Source organism: Eumetopias jubatus, unplaced genomic scaffold (assembly GCF_037043125.1).
Source record: "Eumetopias jubatus isolate StellerSeaLion01/CBP00866 unplaced genomic scaffold, mEumJub1_p1.0 scaffold_9, whole genome shotgun sequence".
Taxonomy (NCBI): Eukaryota; Metazoa; Chordata; class Mammalia; order Carnivora; family Otariidae; genus Eumetopias; species Eumetopias jubatus.
The window spans coordinates 74,930,821-74,950,292 of NW_028274815.1; positions in this window are offsets into that span (position 1 = coordinate 74,930,821).

Here is a 19,472-nt window from a genome sequence, read left to right on the forward strand (position 1 = left end):
GACCACCCTCCAAGGGGCAGAGGAAGGTCTGTCTCCTGAAGAAGAGATGAACCATCTGGAAAACACAGCAGGAGGACACTTTTAAACAAATGTAGTTGCCCTAGAAATGGAGTGGGCTTAGGAGTATGAGTAGGGAAGAAGTTCTTTCCTTTGGGGGACAAACACTGTGTCCTTTGAATTTTTCCCAAAGATACACTTGATTCCTGGAAATTGTAGTAAGTTTGTTCTTGGAGATGTTCTAACAATAAAGAGTGAAAATCATTAAATCATTTTAGACTCAATCTTCCTTGGAAGGGCAGTTTCTTCCAAGACCTTTTTCTTTCCCCGGGTTTGCTTTTCCTTATTCCCTAGTAAGAGTCCACCTGCTGACACACCTCGGGGAGAGACTAAGACAGAAAGAGAGAGAAATGAGTAAGGAGGAGACCGTCACTTCCAAACCCAGAGTGACTGTCATTCCCTGTAGCTGAGACTTGTGGCACAAAGAAGCAAACTCCTTTACCTTGGGGACATTTCTCCCCTCTTTGGGTAGTTTCTTTAGAGCCTTTCTAATAATACATAACAAACAGCATTTTAGAGTTAAAGATGTTTGCTTTTGCTTACCAGTTAATTCTATAAGATTCTTCAAACTCATCTTGTGTGATTTATAAAATTGCGTGTAGGTAGGTAAAGTCATTGGAACATTCATCGCTCAAGCAGAAAAGCAGCTCGGTTCCTCAGAGCCCTAAATGCCCCATGTACAGTCGCTGGAGCGAATTTATTTTTCTCTGTGTTTCCTAAAAGCCCTGGTCATCTCTGCCGGAGCCACGGGACTCGGGGCAAAACCGCGGAGGTTTGTGACCTCTTGAGAGGAGAGCACCGTGTTTTTAGTTTTTTGGTTGTTGTTGTAAGCAATTCTTAGTGATGGTGTGAGTTTCTGTCTCTCCCCCCCCACCCCGTCTCTGTTTCTCTCTCCCTCCCTCTCTCTCTCTCTCTCTCTCTGTCTCTCTCTCCAAATGAGCCCAGTGGAGTTGCCCGCCTCTTCCTCCGCAGAAACCCTCTGCCGAGATAGAAGCTAACCATTTCCGCTGCCCCGGGCAAAGGACTGAACTTCGCTGTCGGGTCTGAGGCTGGGGCGGGAAAGCGGGGAGGGGCGGTGTATGCGGGTTGGGGAGTGGACAGCCACCACCTTCGACCAGAAAATAAAATAACCAGGTACCGCTTTTAATCTCGTCTATTAACAGTGTCAATGCGATAGAGAGGCCGTCTCACCTCCAAAGGTGTCTTCACGTCCTGAGGGCCCAGGCTTCCAGGCGCAGCCCAACCCTGGGCCCGCGCGCCCGAGAGGAGGTGCTCTGACGGCAAAAATCCCATACATTTTTAACTACAGTGATTACTAAATTAATAGCAGGCACTAAGACAGATGTCAAAACGTCTTGAAAATGTTTATCTGTGAATAATTGAGAAGGTAGTGGGACGCATTATCTGATTGTGTAATGAAATATGTATGAGGAACAGCTGTTTGCGACAGTCCCCTCCTGCCGCCTCCTCAGCCGGGGCCCTTCCCCTCGAAGCAGGAACCTCGGCGAATTTGGTGGTCCACTCGGGAGCCCACTCAGCCCCTCTGGGGCTGCTGGCAGAGCTGTGGCTCTAGCGGCCCCGGAATCACCCCGTTTCCTCACGGAGGACCTCGGCATGGAGTCACCCCCGTCCCCAGCCTCGCACTTTTGGCTTTGGTGGCTACCGCCCGAGCGATCCTCGGAGCCTTTGGGCCGGCCGCGGGCTCGGCAGGCCAGACCCAAGGAGAGCCCGGGCTCGGGCGGCGGTGGAGGCCCAGAGGCCTGGCGTGCGGCGGCGGAGCGGCGCGGCCTGCTCCGAGGCTAGGGCCCGGGGCTCCGCGGCTCAGCGGGGCGGGCCCGGGGTCACCGCGGGGTGACGGGGCTCCCGTGAGGGCTTTGTTCGGCTCTCCTGCCACACTGCGCACTTCCTTCCAGCCCCCAGCCAGTCGCCCCCCAGCCTCCGCGCCCGCCCTGTTTGTTTTCCCGGCCCCGCGCCCTCCGCCCGGACACGCAAACAGCCCTCGGGGCTGCGTCCGCCGCCCAAGGCGGTGGCCCAAGGCAGGCCCGAGTCCTGCTGGGGCCAGCACGGCGAGCTCTGGCCCCACAGGAAGCAGAGCGAGGGGGCGAAGGGGCTCTGGGGCCTGTCTGGAGCTCCGGGGCAGGGGTCGGGCGGACCGGGGACGTGGCCTAATGGGGCGCTCGGCCTCGGCGGGCGGCCAAGGCCCAAGTGCTGGGCTCCGAAGCGGCCGGCGGGCCCTGGCCCCCAGCCCCAGCCCGGCAGGAGCGCGGCGGCCGTGCGGGGGCTAGACGAGGACGCCGGAAGGGGCCCCCATCAGGCCTGGACCTTGAAGGCGGGGTCAACAACACCGATAAGCCCGCTGACCCCCGTGTGGGTGTGCTGTCCCCGTCGCTGCACTCCGGCTGCTTCGCACGGCGGTGGAACCGTGTCCCGGGCGCGGCACTCCCGGCGGCCCCCGCCGGGTCAGAGGCCCGCCCGAGCCTCCGCCTCTGCGGCCTCCGGGCCCCTAGCCTGCCCGAGCCCGGGGGCCCAGTCCCTAGTCCCTGGCGCCCAGGAAGCATCGCCCCGCAGCCTCCGGCCGCGCTGGCCCTTCCCTGGCCGCCGCCCCTGACCGCTCCGGGGCCCGGGAGCCGCCGAGCGGACTGCAGCTCGGCGAGCCCCGGCGCCCGGACACCGAGCGTCTACGCGGTTTCCACCGCCGGCTTGTCGAGATGCGCTCCGGCGTTCTTTCTCCAGCGTCCCCCCTTTTACCTAATCCCTTATGCTTTTATTCTAATCCTGCACATTACAGTTAATCTGTAATGATACCGCTTCGGAGGAACCTGTTGCATTCGAGGCACGGTAATTTGTAACCTTGGAAACAGTTTTTTAAATAAAGATTATAACAGTGATGTCAACTGTGTTTATTCTCCGCGCGGGGGGTGGGTTGGGGGGCCTGGCAGCCCCTCGGCGGAGAGGACAGAGTTTCGGAGAGAAAGACGGGAGCGAGGCGCGTGGGGCAGAGCGGAGCGGGCAGGGGTCCGGAAGGCGCAGAAGCGGCCGGAGCCCGCTCCACTTGCTCCGGTCCTGCGCCTGGTGTCTTTTGAGTTTTTCCTTTTTGGAAATCTTGTGCTCTTAAACCGCGAGGCTTGGAGATGGGGCAACGGTTTGCAAAATTGAGGAAAACTTGGTGAACTTGAGCCACTGAGCATTGCGAATTCGCATGCGGCCGCGCCCCGCGCCCCTGGGAGCCTGAGGCGGCCGAGAGCGGGGAGAGGGTGGCTCGCAGGACCCTTTGGCTGCAAGAAGGCTGAGCCGCTTCTGTGCCGAGCACTCCGCGCTCCTGAGCTTCCTCCTCTGCTAAACACCGCCGGTAGCAGCGGCAACCACCACCAAAAATTGTTCGCATACCGAAAGCAAAATTAAACATAATTGCTTTTATTTATCTATTGCTTTTATATCAATAAAATATTTTTAGTTACTTTGTTCAAAAAAGCATCCACTCTGATTATTACCTGCCATATCTGTTGATCTGCTCCTGTGTGTTCAGCACAGCAATATTAACAATTAAAAAAAGCACATCTTCTATATTGTATCTGTCAAGATATGTTACAATTTCCATCAACAAAAAAACATTATTCTTGTAGAAGAAGATATGAAGCATATCTTTCATGAGAACTTTATTAGTAATCATAGTTGTCAAAAAGAATTAGATATGCATAGATTGTAGATGCAAAGGAAATATTAGATGCACAGAATAAAATATACAGTGGGATTGAGGCATAACTATTTTTCTTTGTAAAATAATTTTTTACTGAGGTGAAAAAAAACCCAAGCTATTAAGCTTACTTAAAAGATGGCTTTGTTGGTTTAATTATACTGTAGTTATTTTATAAATATGTTTCAAAGGAAGCTTGCCATATTGCATGTCAATGAGGACTGTAAAGAAAAGCTCACAAAAGCTAATGCATACCAAATACCAAATTTTAGTCATTAGCATTCCTATTTATTACAAACTAAAGGAACCTATTAACAGACAAGAATTTCTCTTTAGCTAGCATTACAATGTTTGGCCATTAAAATAAAAAGGGCAAAGTATATACGTGTTTTTTCCCCTTGGAACTATACGTTCTTTTTGCCTAGAAGCTGCTGGAGAGATTGAGAGATGTTTCCGACTGGGGACACAGGATTCTACCGAGGGACTAGGCCAGAGGGCCCAGAACCACTATTTTTAGTTACCGAGCTTAATGTTACTCATTTGAAAGCAAGAACAGTGCTGGGCTGGGGCAAATGCAGCTTGCAGAGGGCTGCGTGTTAACCACAGTCTGCGAGGGGCCCTTTGTCTTTAATTTGTGTCAGGAGCATATGCAAATTATTAATTGTTTTTCCTCTGGGGGTGGGAGTGGAGGGCAATGGTAATACTGCTTTTGTTTGGATATTAAAATTTCTTTAAATGCTCCCTTGACGGGGTACATCCCCCACGGCAGATTCCCCTAGAAGGAAATCCCACCACAACAGTGAAACAAGCGTCTTAATTCTAAAAACACGCACATCCATAGATTTGTGTCATTTCAAAAACTTTCTCCTTTGAGCAAAAGCGGCAATTCTGCTCTCACACCAGATGGAAGTGAATGTGTAAATATATTTTTCTGGATGCCGATTGGAGAGGGAAAGAACTTTTGAACAATTCTTACATTTAGAAACTTTAAAGATCTTTTTCTTCTTAAAATCGAGACAGATTTTTTCCCCCTGAGTAGGGAAACAAGTAAATATTACAGGAACTGAAACGAAACATTTGGCATGATAAGAAAGGTTATTTTGAATTATGCTAGGTGAGGTTTGTGTATATGTGTGTGTGTGTTTTTAAGGGCCCAACAGGAAAAAAAAATAATAGTTACACCAGATTGTTAGACTCCGCACACTTACCAAGGGACTGTCCGCCCAGCTTTTCCCGTCCCCACTTTCAACTCGGACGCGATGCATTCTGCCCGCTTTGGGGGACTTTTTGCTTTAAGAAGACAGAAAAATTTTAGGAAAGGTGCTTCCCTGAAAGGCCTATATGAAAACAACAGGTGTTAGAAGGCATGAACGGCATCTTTGAATTCCTGATTGAAAAAAGAAAGTCTTTCCGTCAAAAGTTATTAACGTTTGTAACCCCCACGCAAAATCTTCGTTTTCAACAGTAAAATTCACTGTACTGTTTTGGGGGAAGCGGTGGGTATTCTCTCCCTGGTGATTACTTGGGCACAGATAAAGGAAGGGTAGTGCAATGATTCCTACTTTTCCTTCAAGGAAATAACGAAAATTAGTGTACTAAGAAGCTTGGGTGCCCCAGTGCTGACAGTTCTAGAAAAGAAAATGTGAACTCTCCCCATTTCTAGCGAAATATATGTGGATGAGGAGTCTACCCCCAAGTTTCTAAAGCATATTTGACACAGAGGTGGGGAAAACTGTTTTAAAAGTGTATCAAAAAGGGTGACACCTGCCAGCAAAGACCAGATTTACACAATTACCATCTTCTTTGACTGAACGCAAATTACCCATTCTTGATTTTGCCTCCACTGCTGAAAGGGCCCATATTATGGAGACAGGACACCTTCTTACCTCTCCCTCATCCATATCTTTCCCCTTCACTGAATGCTGAATACTACCAATAGCCAAGGAGGAGAAGGCTGTTTCTCATATATTTAAACCAAGGTGGTTTAGAGCTCAAGTGCGTGAAAGATAACCCTGCTTTCAGTTGCTATAAATCCCCTTTCAAGGAGCATATTAGGGAAAACCATCTCTGAGATAAGATAGAGGCCCTTTTCTCAGGGAGCTGATACTCGTTGGGGGAGAGGAACATCCACAGGTCAATAGCACAGAACAATGCTGTTCTGTGGGTGTCCTGTCTGGGAGCACACTGGAGGGAAGCATGGGAGAAATCTCAGAAGGCTTCCTGGAAGTGGTGGGGCTTGAGCTGAGCCTTGGGAGTTCAGTATGATTGGAGATGGTGAGGAGAATGACATAGAAGTAAATTTGGTATCCAGTTAAGATATAGTGACAGGTCTGACATAACATAGGCATTTAAAAGTGCTTCCTTAAATGAATGAAATTATTTAGAAGGCTGATAATAAATTCCTCTAAACATTTGTTTTTAGGATGGCCTGCCTGCTGTGTTAACTTGAACCTCTCTTATTTCTCTCCCCTGTTAATGTTGTATCTCTTCCTCAGTTAGGCTGAAGTTAAGATGATGTCTAGGGCTGATAAAATGATGCCTGTTGATACCAGGGAGTGAGGGTTCTTACTCAGAGGACATTTCTTTACCGGCAAATGTTCCCTGTACTGAAGTCTTGTTCACAGTCTCGCAAGAATGAGAGGATTATTGAAATTCTAAGAGGTCTCCTATTTTTAACAAACCTTTCTCTTATGGTACCAATTTAATGTTTTGTTCCAAACAACTTGGAATGCAAAATGGTGAAAGGGGGCTTGTTAGGTTTTTATACACAGAGCAGAGCAGAGTCCACTGAAAATGGCCTGTAGATTAGAAACAAGGAAACCTGATGGTGCTACTAATTAGCGGGTGGATAAAGTGGCTCACCCAACCTAGCTTCGCTTTTTCTCATCTAAGAGACAGAGAAAATATTGGCTACCCTTGTCTATAGGACTTTTGGTTTTGTTCTTTAAAGACACAACAACAGGAAGGTAGGTTTTCACACAGCTCTGGCCTCCAGCAATGGCAGAATTTGGGTGATATTAATCAACGATGAACAGTTTTTTTTTTTTTCTCTCCTGGAAACAGATGCTTATTAGTTGGAGCTTTAAGATACAGATTTTAAACTGCCATGACTGGAAAAATGAACAATCTTGGCAAAGGGGGAAATCGACATCCGTATTATCTTTTCTTCAGAATGTGTTTTTATGCTTTATTAGGTCTTTGGGCCTGGGACATGCGATTCCCATTAGGGCACAGCAGAGAGGGTCTTTAGAAAGTGCCTCAGCTGAGAAAGCAGTGCCAGGCTCCCACCCCGAACGAAACATACCATGTCTCCATCCCCCTCCATTTGGCCCTCACTCCACTTCTGCTCCAGAAATCTGCCTTTCTTCTGCTGCTTCTTTTCTTTTCCTTTTTTTTTTTTTTCTAAATAAGCCACTGTTTCTTCCTAAACTAAGCAGGAAAGTCAACAAGGTGAGGGCAATTCAGTCTTCATAAACAGATGCCTTTTGAGTTTCCAAGACCTAAGGGAAGGCCCTTCCATGGGAGGCACCTAATTGAAAAGGAGGAAACACTAAGGATTCTGGAACATTCTGCAATGTGTGCAGCTGAAGAGGAGCCAGCCTCCCACCCCTCCTCCGTGTGCCATCTCTCCAAATTCATCAGAGGGAAGATTGCTCTCCCTAGAGCCCATTTTTGTCCGGGCTGTAAAATGATACTCCACACAGCCATACTGTGTATGGCTCCACCATACACAGGCTAAACATACGGCAGAAGAGCGTGAAGAAGAAGTGTGGGAAGTGTGTCCATTGGCACACTGAGGGACAGAGACTGGGGTACATGTTCAATAAAGGGCTGCTTGTATGGGAGCCCTATACCACAGAATCGCTCCAGCGAAAGCTGAACTGACCTCAACTGGTGTGGGCGATGCGCTTGTGCGTGCGTGTGGTGTATTTACAAAGCAGACAAATTCCAGCTACTCTGTAAGATTCTTGGTCTAAAGGAGGAAAAAAGTATTGGGTGACCCTGTGTGTATATGTCGAGGAGGAGGAGCCCCCAGAGATTAAAAACGGAACAGGGGCTGGAATTTTCTTTTAATTAGTTTCACATTTCCCTGGAGAGCTTTTCTGAGAATATGATCTTCTTTCCCCTTTGCCTCCATGTAGTCAGCTATGGAGACTCACCAAGCTGAGGAGGAAGAGGGGACCACCTCGACCCCAGCTGAATTCCGAAGAAAACTTGGCCTTCGCTGCCAGAAATCCTAAATCCCACGTGGGCAAAGTTTTGGCCCTGTCACCAAGAATAAAACAGAAGCTGAATCCATTACTCGCATTTTCAAACTATCCAGAGGACACACTGAAAAGCCCTTTCTTGAGTAAGAGATGGCCAGTCTGGCTCAAGGGTGGTACATTGGGTCTTCTCTTGATGTGGCACATGAGGACTGCACCCTCAAGTCCTGGTACCCAGATCACATCTTCAACCGCTCCCGGGTCACATGCAAGGGAGGGTAGACCAGAATCAGGGGAGGGGTCCACAGAATCAGCAAAAGCTGCAAGAGGAGGGGATGGGAAAAACCCAGCCAGTGGGCCTAGGAGACAAGCAAGTCTGTCTGCACACAAAAGGAAGGCACCCACCTGGGACAGAAGGGGTTATTGGGTCCTTCCCCGAGCCATGGTGCTGATGTCCTCACGAGGTCTCCAACCCTCAGTAGCAATCTCTAGCATGTGTCAGTATGGGTGGAAAAGCTTCTTCTATCAAGTTTAGCAACTTTCTGGTGTAACTTCTGAGAGGGCTGATTGCTTATTCATGTGGAAGCAAGACGCCCAGTTCATTTTGCCTGTTTTTGCTACTCTTTGTTGGGTTTGGGAGGCTGTTATGGTAGCTGCAAATGGCTTCTCAAGTGACATTTGCTGACATTCAGTGAAGTACATTTATCAGTATTCGCCAGCTCACCTCTACACATGCAATCCATTTTGTTTTGTTCTTCATAGCAACCTCTTTTCCGACACCCGTGCCCTGAAAATGATAAATGGCAAGGTGGCATATTTCTCAAGCTGCACTCAAATGTCACTGTGAAAAATCTTTAATGGACTAAGTGTAGCTCTTCACGTTACAACTTGTCAGGTACTGAGAAATTCTAGAGTTTCTCCTTAATCCACAAGTCTTTGGAACCACACATCTGCAAGCAGAGACTAATTATAAGCTATACCAGTCAGACCTGGGCAAGCAGAAACCAAGGAGAAAACATCTGATATCGGCTAATTCTTTTTTATTCTGATTCTTATTCCATTTTTTGCTACTTTCCTACTCAGAGAGTATGCCAGGTATGAGCAATTTGTTACTCTAATTAAGTGGGAGACTGTGCCCCCCCCCCCAGTCCCCAGACCCCGCTCCATGCAGGCTTGTAATCCAGTTGTACACTCAGCCCTCTCCATAATAGCTTTTACGCTTCTCCTCCAGGACTTAAAATCACTAGGACTTCTCCCCACCTCCCCCTCCCTGCCCCCCAAAACAAAACAAAACAACAATAACAAAAACCAAAAACCAAAAGAAAACAACAACAACAAAAAAACCCCACCTGATTCTGAATCATAAATCCCGGCTCCTAAATGTTGGCTGTAATGGGGTGGTTCAGAGGTGTCTGAGACATCTGGCTGGAAGAGTCCTTTCTCCTTCCTCCTTAGCCATCCCTTTTCAGAGTATATGGTCATCCTTCAGATCACCACCTAAAAAGCCTGCCATTTTCCTCCCCTGTGTGCACACATGTCCACCACCACCATGCCGCTCTCGGGGGAAGCAGCCTGTAGGCACTCACTCGTCCCTGAATATGGCTCACTCACTCGGGTTCTACCTTTTCCTAGTCCCTGGAGTGTGCTCCAAAGAGGAATCAGCCCTTGCCCACCGTAGTCAACAGAGAACTTGTTGATTTGCATGTGTTTGAGATGTGTTCCAACGAGGACATCGTCAACAGTTCACATTGATTTTACAATCAATGTTTGAAGGTCAAAGGAATTGAGAAAGGGTAACTGAAGCCAAGGAGAAGGACTGGTAGGACCCAAAACTGTGCCAGCCAAGTTCATCTTTGGCCAGATGCTCAAGACTGGGATGTTTTGGGTTTACTCCTGTTCCTTAAAGCCCCACCCAAACTCTAACCTTGATACCTGCTTCTAGATTCCTCCGGGGCTCTCCCGTTTTTTTCCCTGATATCATCCTTGGCTTTTCTTCTCCTTTAGGCTTGGCCTCTTGTCTCCTGGGTTGAGTAACTGTCTTATCTGTCTCCTAGACCTCAGGGACCCTTCCAACAAGTATAAGTCTTCGGCCACATAGAGGCTCAACAATCTAATTGTCTAACAATCTAAAATCTGTAAAAGCCTCCATTTCTATATTTGTGTGAATTGACATCACTCATATGTTGCACAAAGAATCACTGGGCACCTTTGTAGGACCCAGCCCTGTGAGGAACTCAAGGAGTGTCTTGGTAAGTAGGAGAAGCAAGAGAAACCCAGTCCAAGTAGCGTCACTACAATGATGGGGGACATTCAGTTAAGGATACAACTGTACCTCAGAGCCAAACAGCAGGAGTACTTGCTTCAGAAAGGTCTGGGACTAGAAGAGAAGTGGCCATTCTCACCCTCACTCACTCTTGCCTCTGCTTAGTTCATGCCTCTCTGCTGATTGACATTTTCTGCTTCTTTGTGTGCATAGTGAACCAAAGCCCCTTCAGTTCTAGAAGTTATATATTTTCACATAACATGACCAGCAGACCCCCCAACTCAGTTTTCTATTGGCCAACTCTAAACTCCCTACAGAGAGAGTTTGTGTGTTCTATTGGGTTGGAAGTCGACCAAGAGGACTGAGTCCTTATGTGGGTGGGGACTTGTTCTCAGAAGAGAATGGTCTGGGTTAGATTGTCTATAACAAATTAGGAACTAAGAGCTCACACTGGGGTATGGAATCTTTAGCTTAAATCTTTTACGGGCTGGGGGTTGTAGTTCTTATTAGTTGCTACTACCCGTAAGTGAATGAGTTTATCATGTTCTTTCCTGAGGTCTCAGGGAAGTTTGGAAATAACTAGGAAGATGTTGAGTGCTCAAGGGATGGTAGGGAGGATGCTGTGAGTTTTTGAAAAGATTGCACTATCTTTCCAAGGGCTCCGTTGAGACATGTAGACAAGCAGGGACAAGGGATTTGGGAAGCTGTGTCATGAGAGCCATTTGAACTTGAGGTTAGAAGAACATAAGCTCCTCGAGTGACTAAATCCACATAGCGTGGTACTTTTAGTTGCTTAGATAGTTCATAGAAGAATTTAACAGGATTAAGGACACAGGCACCCTCTCTCATGGCCCTGGGAGATTCCCTTGTTTGTCTGTTTGAAAACCTATGGATGCTGTTTGCCTTTCTCTTCTTCTCATTTCCTAGAAGGTCAGCAGGCCAGGCCTGGGGGATCAAGGGAGTGGAGAGTACTTCATTCAGATCTAGGCAACAGGTCTCCCCAGGTCCACAATCAGAAGTTTTGAGGACCAGGATTTTTTTTTTTTTTTTTTTTTTTTTGGCTTCACAGGAGCCAGTAATTTAATCTAAGGACTCACCTTTGTGGCATCTTCTTCTTAGAAATCGCCTTTTGCATAAATCCGATCTCAACTTCATTCTCCCCACTCATGAGCTGAGCGAGGTTATCGGTCAGGGAATCAAACACCCAGACAGGGGGGATCTGGTTCTGCCTCGGACAATGTTAGGGTCTTTGAAAGAGACAGAAACAATTCCTCATGGGGTTTGGGTCCTGTCATCTACTGAGCCGGGGACAGGTGAGCCAGGTTGTCCCTGGCTTAAGGGGAAGGCTGCCATCACCCTAAGGGCCAGGCCACAGGATATAATGTTTCAAGTCCCACTTACTGCCTTTCTCATAAAGCAAGAAGTAGGAAGGAGTTCTCCCCTGGTTTCCTTTGTTCCTCAGAGCTACAGAAGCACTGGTGGAGTAAAATAGAATCAAGAGACTTTGTTTCTTGTTCTAGCTCATCTGTTCCATCATTCATTCATTCAGCGAATATTCACTGGTGCTTATCACACTGGGCTAAACTCAGAGGTTGTGCAGTAGTGAAGCAGACACAGTCCGTGCCATGACCAGAAACATGGGCTCTTCCCATGCCTCAGTTTCCTCATCTGTAAAATGAGATGTTGGACTCAATCAGCTGTTCTCAAAGTTCAGCCTGCCTCCGAATCACCTGGAGGGCTTGTTAAAACACAGTTTGCTTGGCCTTACCCCCAGAATTCCCGATTCAGTAGGCTTGAGAATTTGTCTTTCCAGCACATTCCCAGATGATGCCAATGCTGCTGGTTCAGGGACACACTTGGAGAACCACTGGACTAGATGAGCTCTCAGTCCCCTTCTGGCTGTGACAGTCCGTGATGTGGATTGGTTGGTAGTCACTGGAGTAGCCCAAGCAGAAAAGGATTGTGGAAATCCAGCCTGGAAATGGAAGAGTCCCGTAAGTTTCCTGAGCTTAGTGGTAAAGGGATCAGAGATAAACCTGAACAGAGCCACTAAAGCCTTTGCCTCATGATTTTTTTAAAACAATGATTAAAAAGTAATTCCCTAACATGAAAGTTCAATCAGATGCTGGAGAAATTATTTCAACTTTCCATAGGGGAAAAAAAGACTCCACTAAAAAGCTACAAGGGTATTGATGTCTATTAAATATTTGCTTTTCTCTCTAGCCCACACTAGACTGAGTAATTTGTATTTGGCAGAAACCAGCTGCAATTACATTAGTCAATCCAAAAGCCCAACTTGCTCATACAAAATGCAAACAAATTAGTTAAAATGGCCTAATTAGTAGACTGTAAAAATACAAACTGAGGCTGGCAGCCTGATGTGTGTTAGTCAAGAACGCTGTCTTCCCGCCCAGGGAGGCCTGGAGCTAAGCAGACCATCAGACTCAGCTTCCAGCTGATTAAGGGTCTTCTCTCGGGACCCCGATAGCCAGTGACCCAGCCGAACCCTGGTGGTTCTGCCGTAGGTAACCACATCCTGTCCTGGCCCAATGCATGGCCTCGTCTTTGGCCAAGTGGGTACAATGGAAAGAATGTGGGATTTGAATGTAGGCGAACCTGAGCTTGAATCTCTCACCCAGCTATTGCTTTAGACAAGTTGCTTGACTTCCCTGAGTCTCCTGTTTCCTGTTTAAGATGGAAGTAATGTAGCCTGTACGGAAAAGTGGTTGTGAGAATTAGCAATTAATGTAAGTATGTGCCTGGCACTTAGTAGTTCTGTTATTAGTTAATGTAGGTCTGGGTTTCCTCTGCCTTCACATACCAGGAGAACCCTACAGGCCAGCCTTCTGACTCAGATGTGAGGCACTGGTAGGCAGTTTTGTAGATATTGGATGAGGTAATGACCCTCAGTATCGACCAAGGTCCAGGATTATATTCAGAGTATTGTGATGTGACTCAGACAGCTCATCTGTGCTGCATCCCTAGGGGCCACAACCTGTAGCCTGATACCTGTCTGGGTCACAGAATCAGAGAACTGGAAAGGACTGCAGATAATCGTCCAGTTTGGGGGTTCAAACCCTCACTGTGCATCAGAATCTCTTGGGGAGAAATGCTGGAGTCAAGACCCTACTCCCAGACATTCTAATTCAACCAGCCTGGGAGGGACCTAGGCATCAGTGTATTTTAATGCCTCCCCTGGTGATTCTAAATGAAGTCAAGGTTAAGAATCATTCCTCTAATCCAAACTCTTTATTCTGAGGAGAAAAACAAAAACAAGCAGGCATGCAATAAAAATCTTAAAAAACGCACCAAGAAACAAAAGAGTGACAACCTAGAGACGCAGAGAGGTGTGAATTATCTAAGGTCACACGGAATTAAGTTTTCCTAAGTTTATTTCTTACGCAAATTGTTGGATCAGATCATTGGCTCCGATGAGAAGGAATGTTTGCAGGCGGCCTATAGAGAGAATCAGGGGCTTTCTACCAGACTCCTAAAGGAAGCTAGACTTTGGTGACAACCAACACATTGTATTTTTATAGCCCCTCCCCACCAAAGCACATTTCCTGCTCAGTTTTGGTCACATCATCAGCCAGATTAAGACTGAAGTCCCAGGGAAGTTACACAGCCAATTAGTGACAGACACAAGACCGAGATGCCCAGGGTTGGGTGTTGGACAAATCGAGAGTCCCTGCCAGCTCTGGCCACCAGACTTTGTGAATCATGTCAGGTGGTCCTCATCCACTAGTGGATTCCATCCAGAGGCAGACAGCAGAGTTACACACTTATTTAGAGAGGACCAGGGATAGAAGCTTTCCTGCGTGAGTGGAGAGATGCGTGGTTCCCTTCCTGTGTGACACTTACCTCCAGAAGAGAATCTAAACCCTCACGGGATATGCTTCATTTAGTTTGTCTCCTGCATTTGGTAAGTGCTTTTCTGAATCCTGCCGCCGTACTCCTGAGCCTCTGCTGGCTCCAGCACAGTGGGACACTTGGGCTCAAAGAGGTTGGAACCCAAGGAGAATCTAAGGGCTCCTCCTACCCTGTCCCATTCTCCAACTCCAGGCTCCATCCTTGTCACTCCAGTCCCCAGAACCAAAACTTCAGGGACCATGGAAATACACTATCATGTCTGACTGTGTGGCATTCAATAATAATTTCATCACTACTTACGTTTGGATCTCTCTAAGTACCCGTAGATACAATTCACTTTCACAATTCAGATTGTGGCAAGGCAGGGGGTTGAGGTTAGATGCCTGGATTTGCCTATCTTCCTAAGTCAGATGTTGAGCTCATTAATTCTTAGCCTTTATTTCCTTATCTCTAACACATCATTTAAGGTTAAACATTTCCTTCTAAGAACTACTTTACCTGATTTCCACAATTTTTGAAATGTACTATTTGGTCTTATAGTATTTGCTAATTTTCCTTAGTGAGGGTTTGTTAGAAGAAAAATTAATTTGTCTGAAATTCCTTGAAATGTATTTTTTTTCCTAAGTATAGACTTTGAGGTTACTAAGTATTTTTTTTCAATACAGTGAAGGCGTTTTTTCTCCCGCTGTCTTCTTGGCTTCCATTGTTGATATTGGGAAGCCAGTTGTTACTCCAATGATCATTCCTTTGAAAATAATGTGTTTTTCTCTCTGGCTGCCCTTAAGATTTTCTCTTTGTCTTTTGTGTTCTGTAATTGCAGTATGATATGCATGGGTGCAGAATGATATGACATGCATGACCACTGTATTGATCTGTACTGATAAATATCAGTAGTAGGTTCAGACTGATAAACAAACCAGACACAGACTTGGATAATTCAGATGATGTCGGCTTATCCAAAAAATACAGATAGAAGTCAGTGCGGTGAGAACACACAGCAGAGAGAGACAGAGATATGAGCTTCTGGACCCCACTTTTCATGAGAGTATCTCCTTATAGATGGCAATTTCTAAGTGAGTGAGTGTCGTATCAGACTCTCTGCAAAAAATATCTTCCCTTTCCAAGCTCAATCTCATGTACAATCTTGGTGTTATATAATATAGAGTATGACCACAAAGAGTAAGACCACAGGATAATACAGTATGCTGGTGTATGACTGTTATCCTTACTAATCACCCCCAGCTTGGTCTTAAACCTGTGACATGAAACTAGAACAAAGGTCAGGGACCAAAATATCTCTGCAAGTCATATTGGGCCTTTACTGCCATATAATTTTATCTTTTATTTATCCTTCTTGGCATTTGGGGAGTTCAGAGTCTATGGAAAATTCTTATTTTTTCAAATATTACCTCTGCCCTACTCTTCTTCTCCTCCCCTCTATAATTTTCTTGAGATGTGTGTAAAACATATTCATTCAATCCTACCTGACTCTTATATTTCTTTGACCTTATCTTTGTCTTTCTGAGCTGCATTCTGAATAATTATTTTCCAGATCTATATTCCAGTTGTCTATTTGATCTATATCCTCGGTGTCTAGTAGCATATTTAGTGTGTCTCATCTTCTGTTGAAGCCATCGATTGAGTTTTTAATTTCAACAATTTGACTGATTGATTGATTAATGAATAAAAATTCTGTTGGAATTCTTTTCCAATCTGTCTGGGCATTTTTATAGCCTCTTATTTCTAGTCATACTACTAATCCTTTCTTTTATTTCTTTGAATGTATTAAACATAGTACTTTATATTTGATCATTTCAACATCTGATGTCTCTGTGGGTTCACTTTTGCTGTTTGCTGACTCTTGCTAATGGTACTTTGCTTCCTTGAATGCTTTGAGATTTTTGACTGTGAGTTTGTAGCTTTAAATTTTTATCATGGGAATTCTTTGAGGCCTGGCTTAAAGTTCCTCCAGAGAGGTAGCATCTGATTTCCTAGGTACCTGGGACCACGACTGATTTAGATTCACTTCCTCAAAATTTTAGAGGCTTCCTGGACCACCCAGGGAGTATAAATTTGATGTGCAAACCCATGGAAAGCTGGCCATGGTTATAAATTCTCAGAATAATGTTCCCCTCTATTTAGGATCAAAAATTAGTTATATGTAATTTTCTTTGTAGTTCCTGTGGTAGAAATAAAGTTTAGGTTGTTTTTCATTTATCTTTACACACGGAGCAATAATTCAGGAATCTCAGTTTTATGCGCAGGGGATCTTGACCAAATCCCCCAACGTAGATAAGCAGTAGGCTTCTTCTTCTTCCCCTCTTGCTCTGTGAGGCTGTGAAAACTGAAACCAAATTTTACATGATTTGGCAAATGCCCTCAAGATCGAGGCCAGCACCAGTACTTATTTCTTATTTCTCTGAATTTTCATTTTCATCTAGCTCTTGGACTGAATATTCCTTAGTTTCTTTCAAACTCATTAGTACATTTTAATATGTTCTTTTTATTTTATCCAGAATTTATAGTTGTTTTCATTGGGAAAGTTGATCAGAGTATCTAGTCCACTGTCTTGTAAGAAATGGACATGGCCACCGACTATCTTTCTGATTTGGGGCAAACAATTGATCTCTCTAGACCTCAGTCTCCTCATCTATAAAATCATGTATTTCCTAGGACTGTTTAAGAATCAACTGACATATTGTACAAGAAAGATCTTTTAAACCATAAAGTAAAGCAGTACACTAATATTCGAGCCCTTTGCAAATCTGTATCTAATAAGAAGGATTTCTTTTTCTTTTTCTTTTTAAGATTTTATCTATTTATTTGATAGAGAGCGACACAGCGAGAGAGGGAATACAAGCAGGGGGAGTGGGAGAGTGAGAAGCAGGCTTCCCGTGGAGCAGGGAGCTCGATGTAGGGCTCGATCCCAGGACCCTGAGATCATGACCTGAGCCAAAGGGAGACGCTTAACGACTCAGCCACCCAGGTACCCCAAGAAGGATTTCTTTTTCTTTTTTTTTTTTTTAAGGTTATTTATTTATTTATTTGACAGAGAGAGACACAGTGAGAGAGGGAACACAAGCAGGGGGAGAAGGAGAGGGAGAAGCAGGCTTCCTGCCGAGCAGGGAGCCCGATGTGGGACTCGATCCCAGGACCCTGGGATCATGACCTGAGCTGAAGGCAGAAACTTAACAACTGAGCCACCCAGGTACCTAGGATTTCTTTTTCATTAAGATGAGTGAAGAAAGCTAGCACAGGCTATTTATAAGACAGGTCAGTATTCATGTCTTCAGTCAACAAGGATTTGCCAAGCGCCTTCTATATGACACTTTCCTAGCCAGAGGTTTACCTGATTCAATTATTTCCGGAGGGGATAAACCCAAAACAACATTGTGGTTTATTTAAGAGTTAAAACAAAACCCAGAAAACTTGTGCTGTTTACTTATATATATATTTTTTTCTTCTAAACGACAGACACAAAACTGACATGCCTTTTGTGGTACATCCCCGTTTCCTTTGCTGACCAAAACGCATTTGCTTCTTTAAGAGTCCTGATACCTACTGGGAATTTTTCTCAAGGACTGTTTTTTGTTTCCGTTTTTTTTTTAAAGATTTTATTTAATTATTTGAGAGAGAGAGAGAGAAAGCATGCGTGCACATGAGAGAGAGAGAGAGAGAAAGGAGGGGAGTGGGAGAGGGAGAAGCAGGCTCCCCGCTGAGCAGGGAGCCCGATGCGGGACTCGATCCCAGGACCCCGGGATCATGACCTGAGCTGAAGGCAGATGCTTAACTGACTGAGCCCCCCTGGCACCCGTCAGGGACTGTTTTTGACTCAAGTTATTTGTGTACAGCCAGGGCCAGCCCTGGGAGGGGCTAGGCTATGTGAGTCTAGACTAGGAGTTAGAAAACCAGGGTTCTAATTCCCCTTTTCGCTACTTGACTGTTTGAACCTGGGAAAATCACACCCCTCAGTTCCCAAGACCACAGTCCCATTCCTACAAAAAAAGGCATACTCCTCACAGCAGCGTTGTGAGGATCAAGTGAAGTAATGTCTATGAAAATACCCTGGACCTTCTGAAATTTTCTACAGTTTTGGGGAAAGGAATCATGATTGCCCAGCATTAGAAATGATTTATTGTCATACCCCTTCCCCTCCCCCCACAACTAATAATATCTCAGGCCAGAAAGAATTTACAGGGAACATTCTCTCAGAAGCCAGAATCTGAGAATGCCCCAAACTGTGTGTAATAGTGGGACACATCCCTGTCTGGCTGCAGGCCCCTGGCTCCAGGGAAGAGTTGTGTTCCCACTGCCCTTGACTGCGGCAGCCTCTTGCCTCTCCACAGCTGCCTGCCTCGCTGGGGGCTTTGGCCCCCCGGGAGAGGACTGCAGCCCTCCCACGGCCCGGCCGGTCCATACCTGCCTCCTCTGGGCTGGACACGCAGAATGCCAGAGCCGGCTGGTCTGCAAAGGGCTGTGGTATCAGGGGGTCAGTGTCAGGACGTGCTGACTACGGAGGACACGGTGACAGGCTGAGCTGGGGCAGTAATTAGACAGTGAGAGCTTCCTCCAGCAAGCTACAATCAATAGGTCCGCTTACCAAGGGAAAAAAAAGATTAAAGTAAAGCAGATGGCAGAAGATAATAGCATCTCCCACTTAACTCGAGTTTCCTCTGGTCAAAGCCCTTTCACCACCGTTTTCTTATCTGGTCCACAGTACCTCCATTCTCAGATCCTCTGGTGGGTGTAGCTGCTGGTTTTATAGACAAGAAAGCCGAGGCAGAGAGAGAGGAGCTGACCAGCCTTGCTGTGAGAACTGAGACATTGCCATTCTCCTGTGCTAACCTTCCCATCATCAGTGTCTCAGAGAGAATGCAAACGTTATCGACTAATTCAACACATTGTATTGAGCACCTGCTATATACCAAGCACTGTTTCAGGCACGATGGATACAGTCACTACTGAGACAAAGTCCTCCTCTCATGGAGGTTTCTTTTTAATAGGAGAAGACAATACACCAATAAATGAACAAGATCATTGTTACGAAGACCATAAAATAGAACAATAGAAGGGAACAGCAAGGCTTAACTGAGCCTGGAAAGAGCTCTCTGGGCAGGGGACTTCTGAGGTAGGACCTGAATATCAAGAAGTTACTTGAATGTCAAGAAGAGGAAGAATAATGAAGAAAGAGGGAAGAACAAATGAATCATTAACTTCATTAACTTCATTAATAGTGAATTAATAGTGCAATGGGTCTCGTGGTCCGTTCATATTGAAAAAGGAAGCTGAGAGAGGAAGTTCTATGAAGCCCAGGGATGCTGCCCTGGAAAGTTAGAACCTCCCTCTGAAGCTATCTTCTCAGGCTACCAGCTTTTCTTTGCTC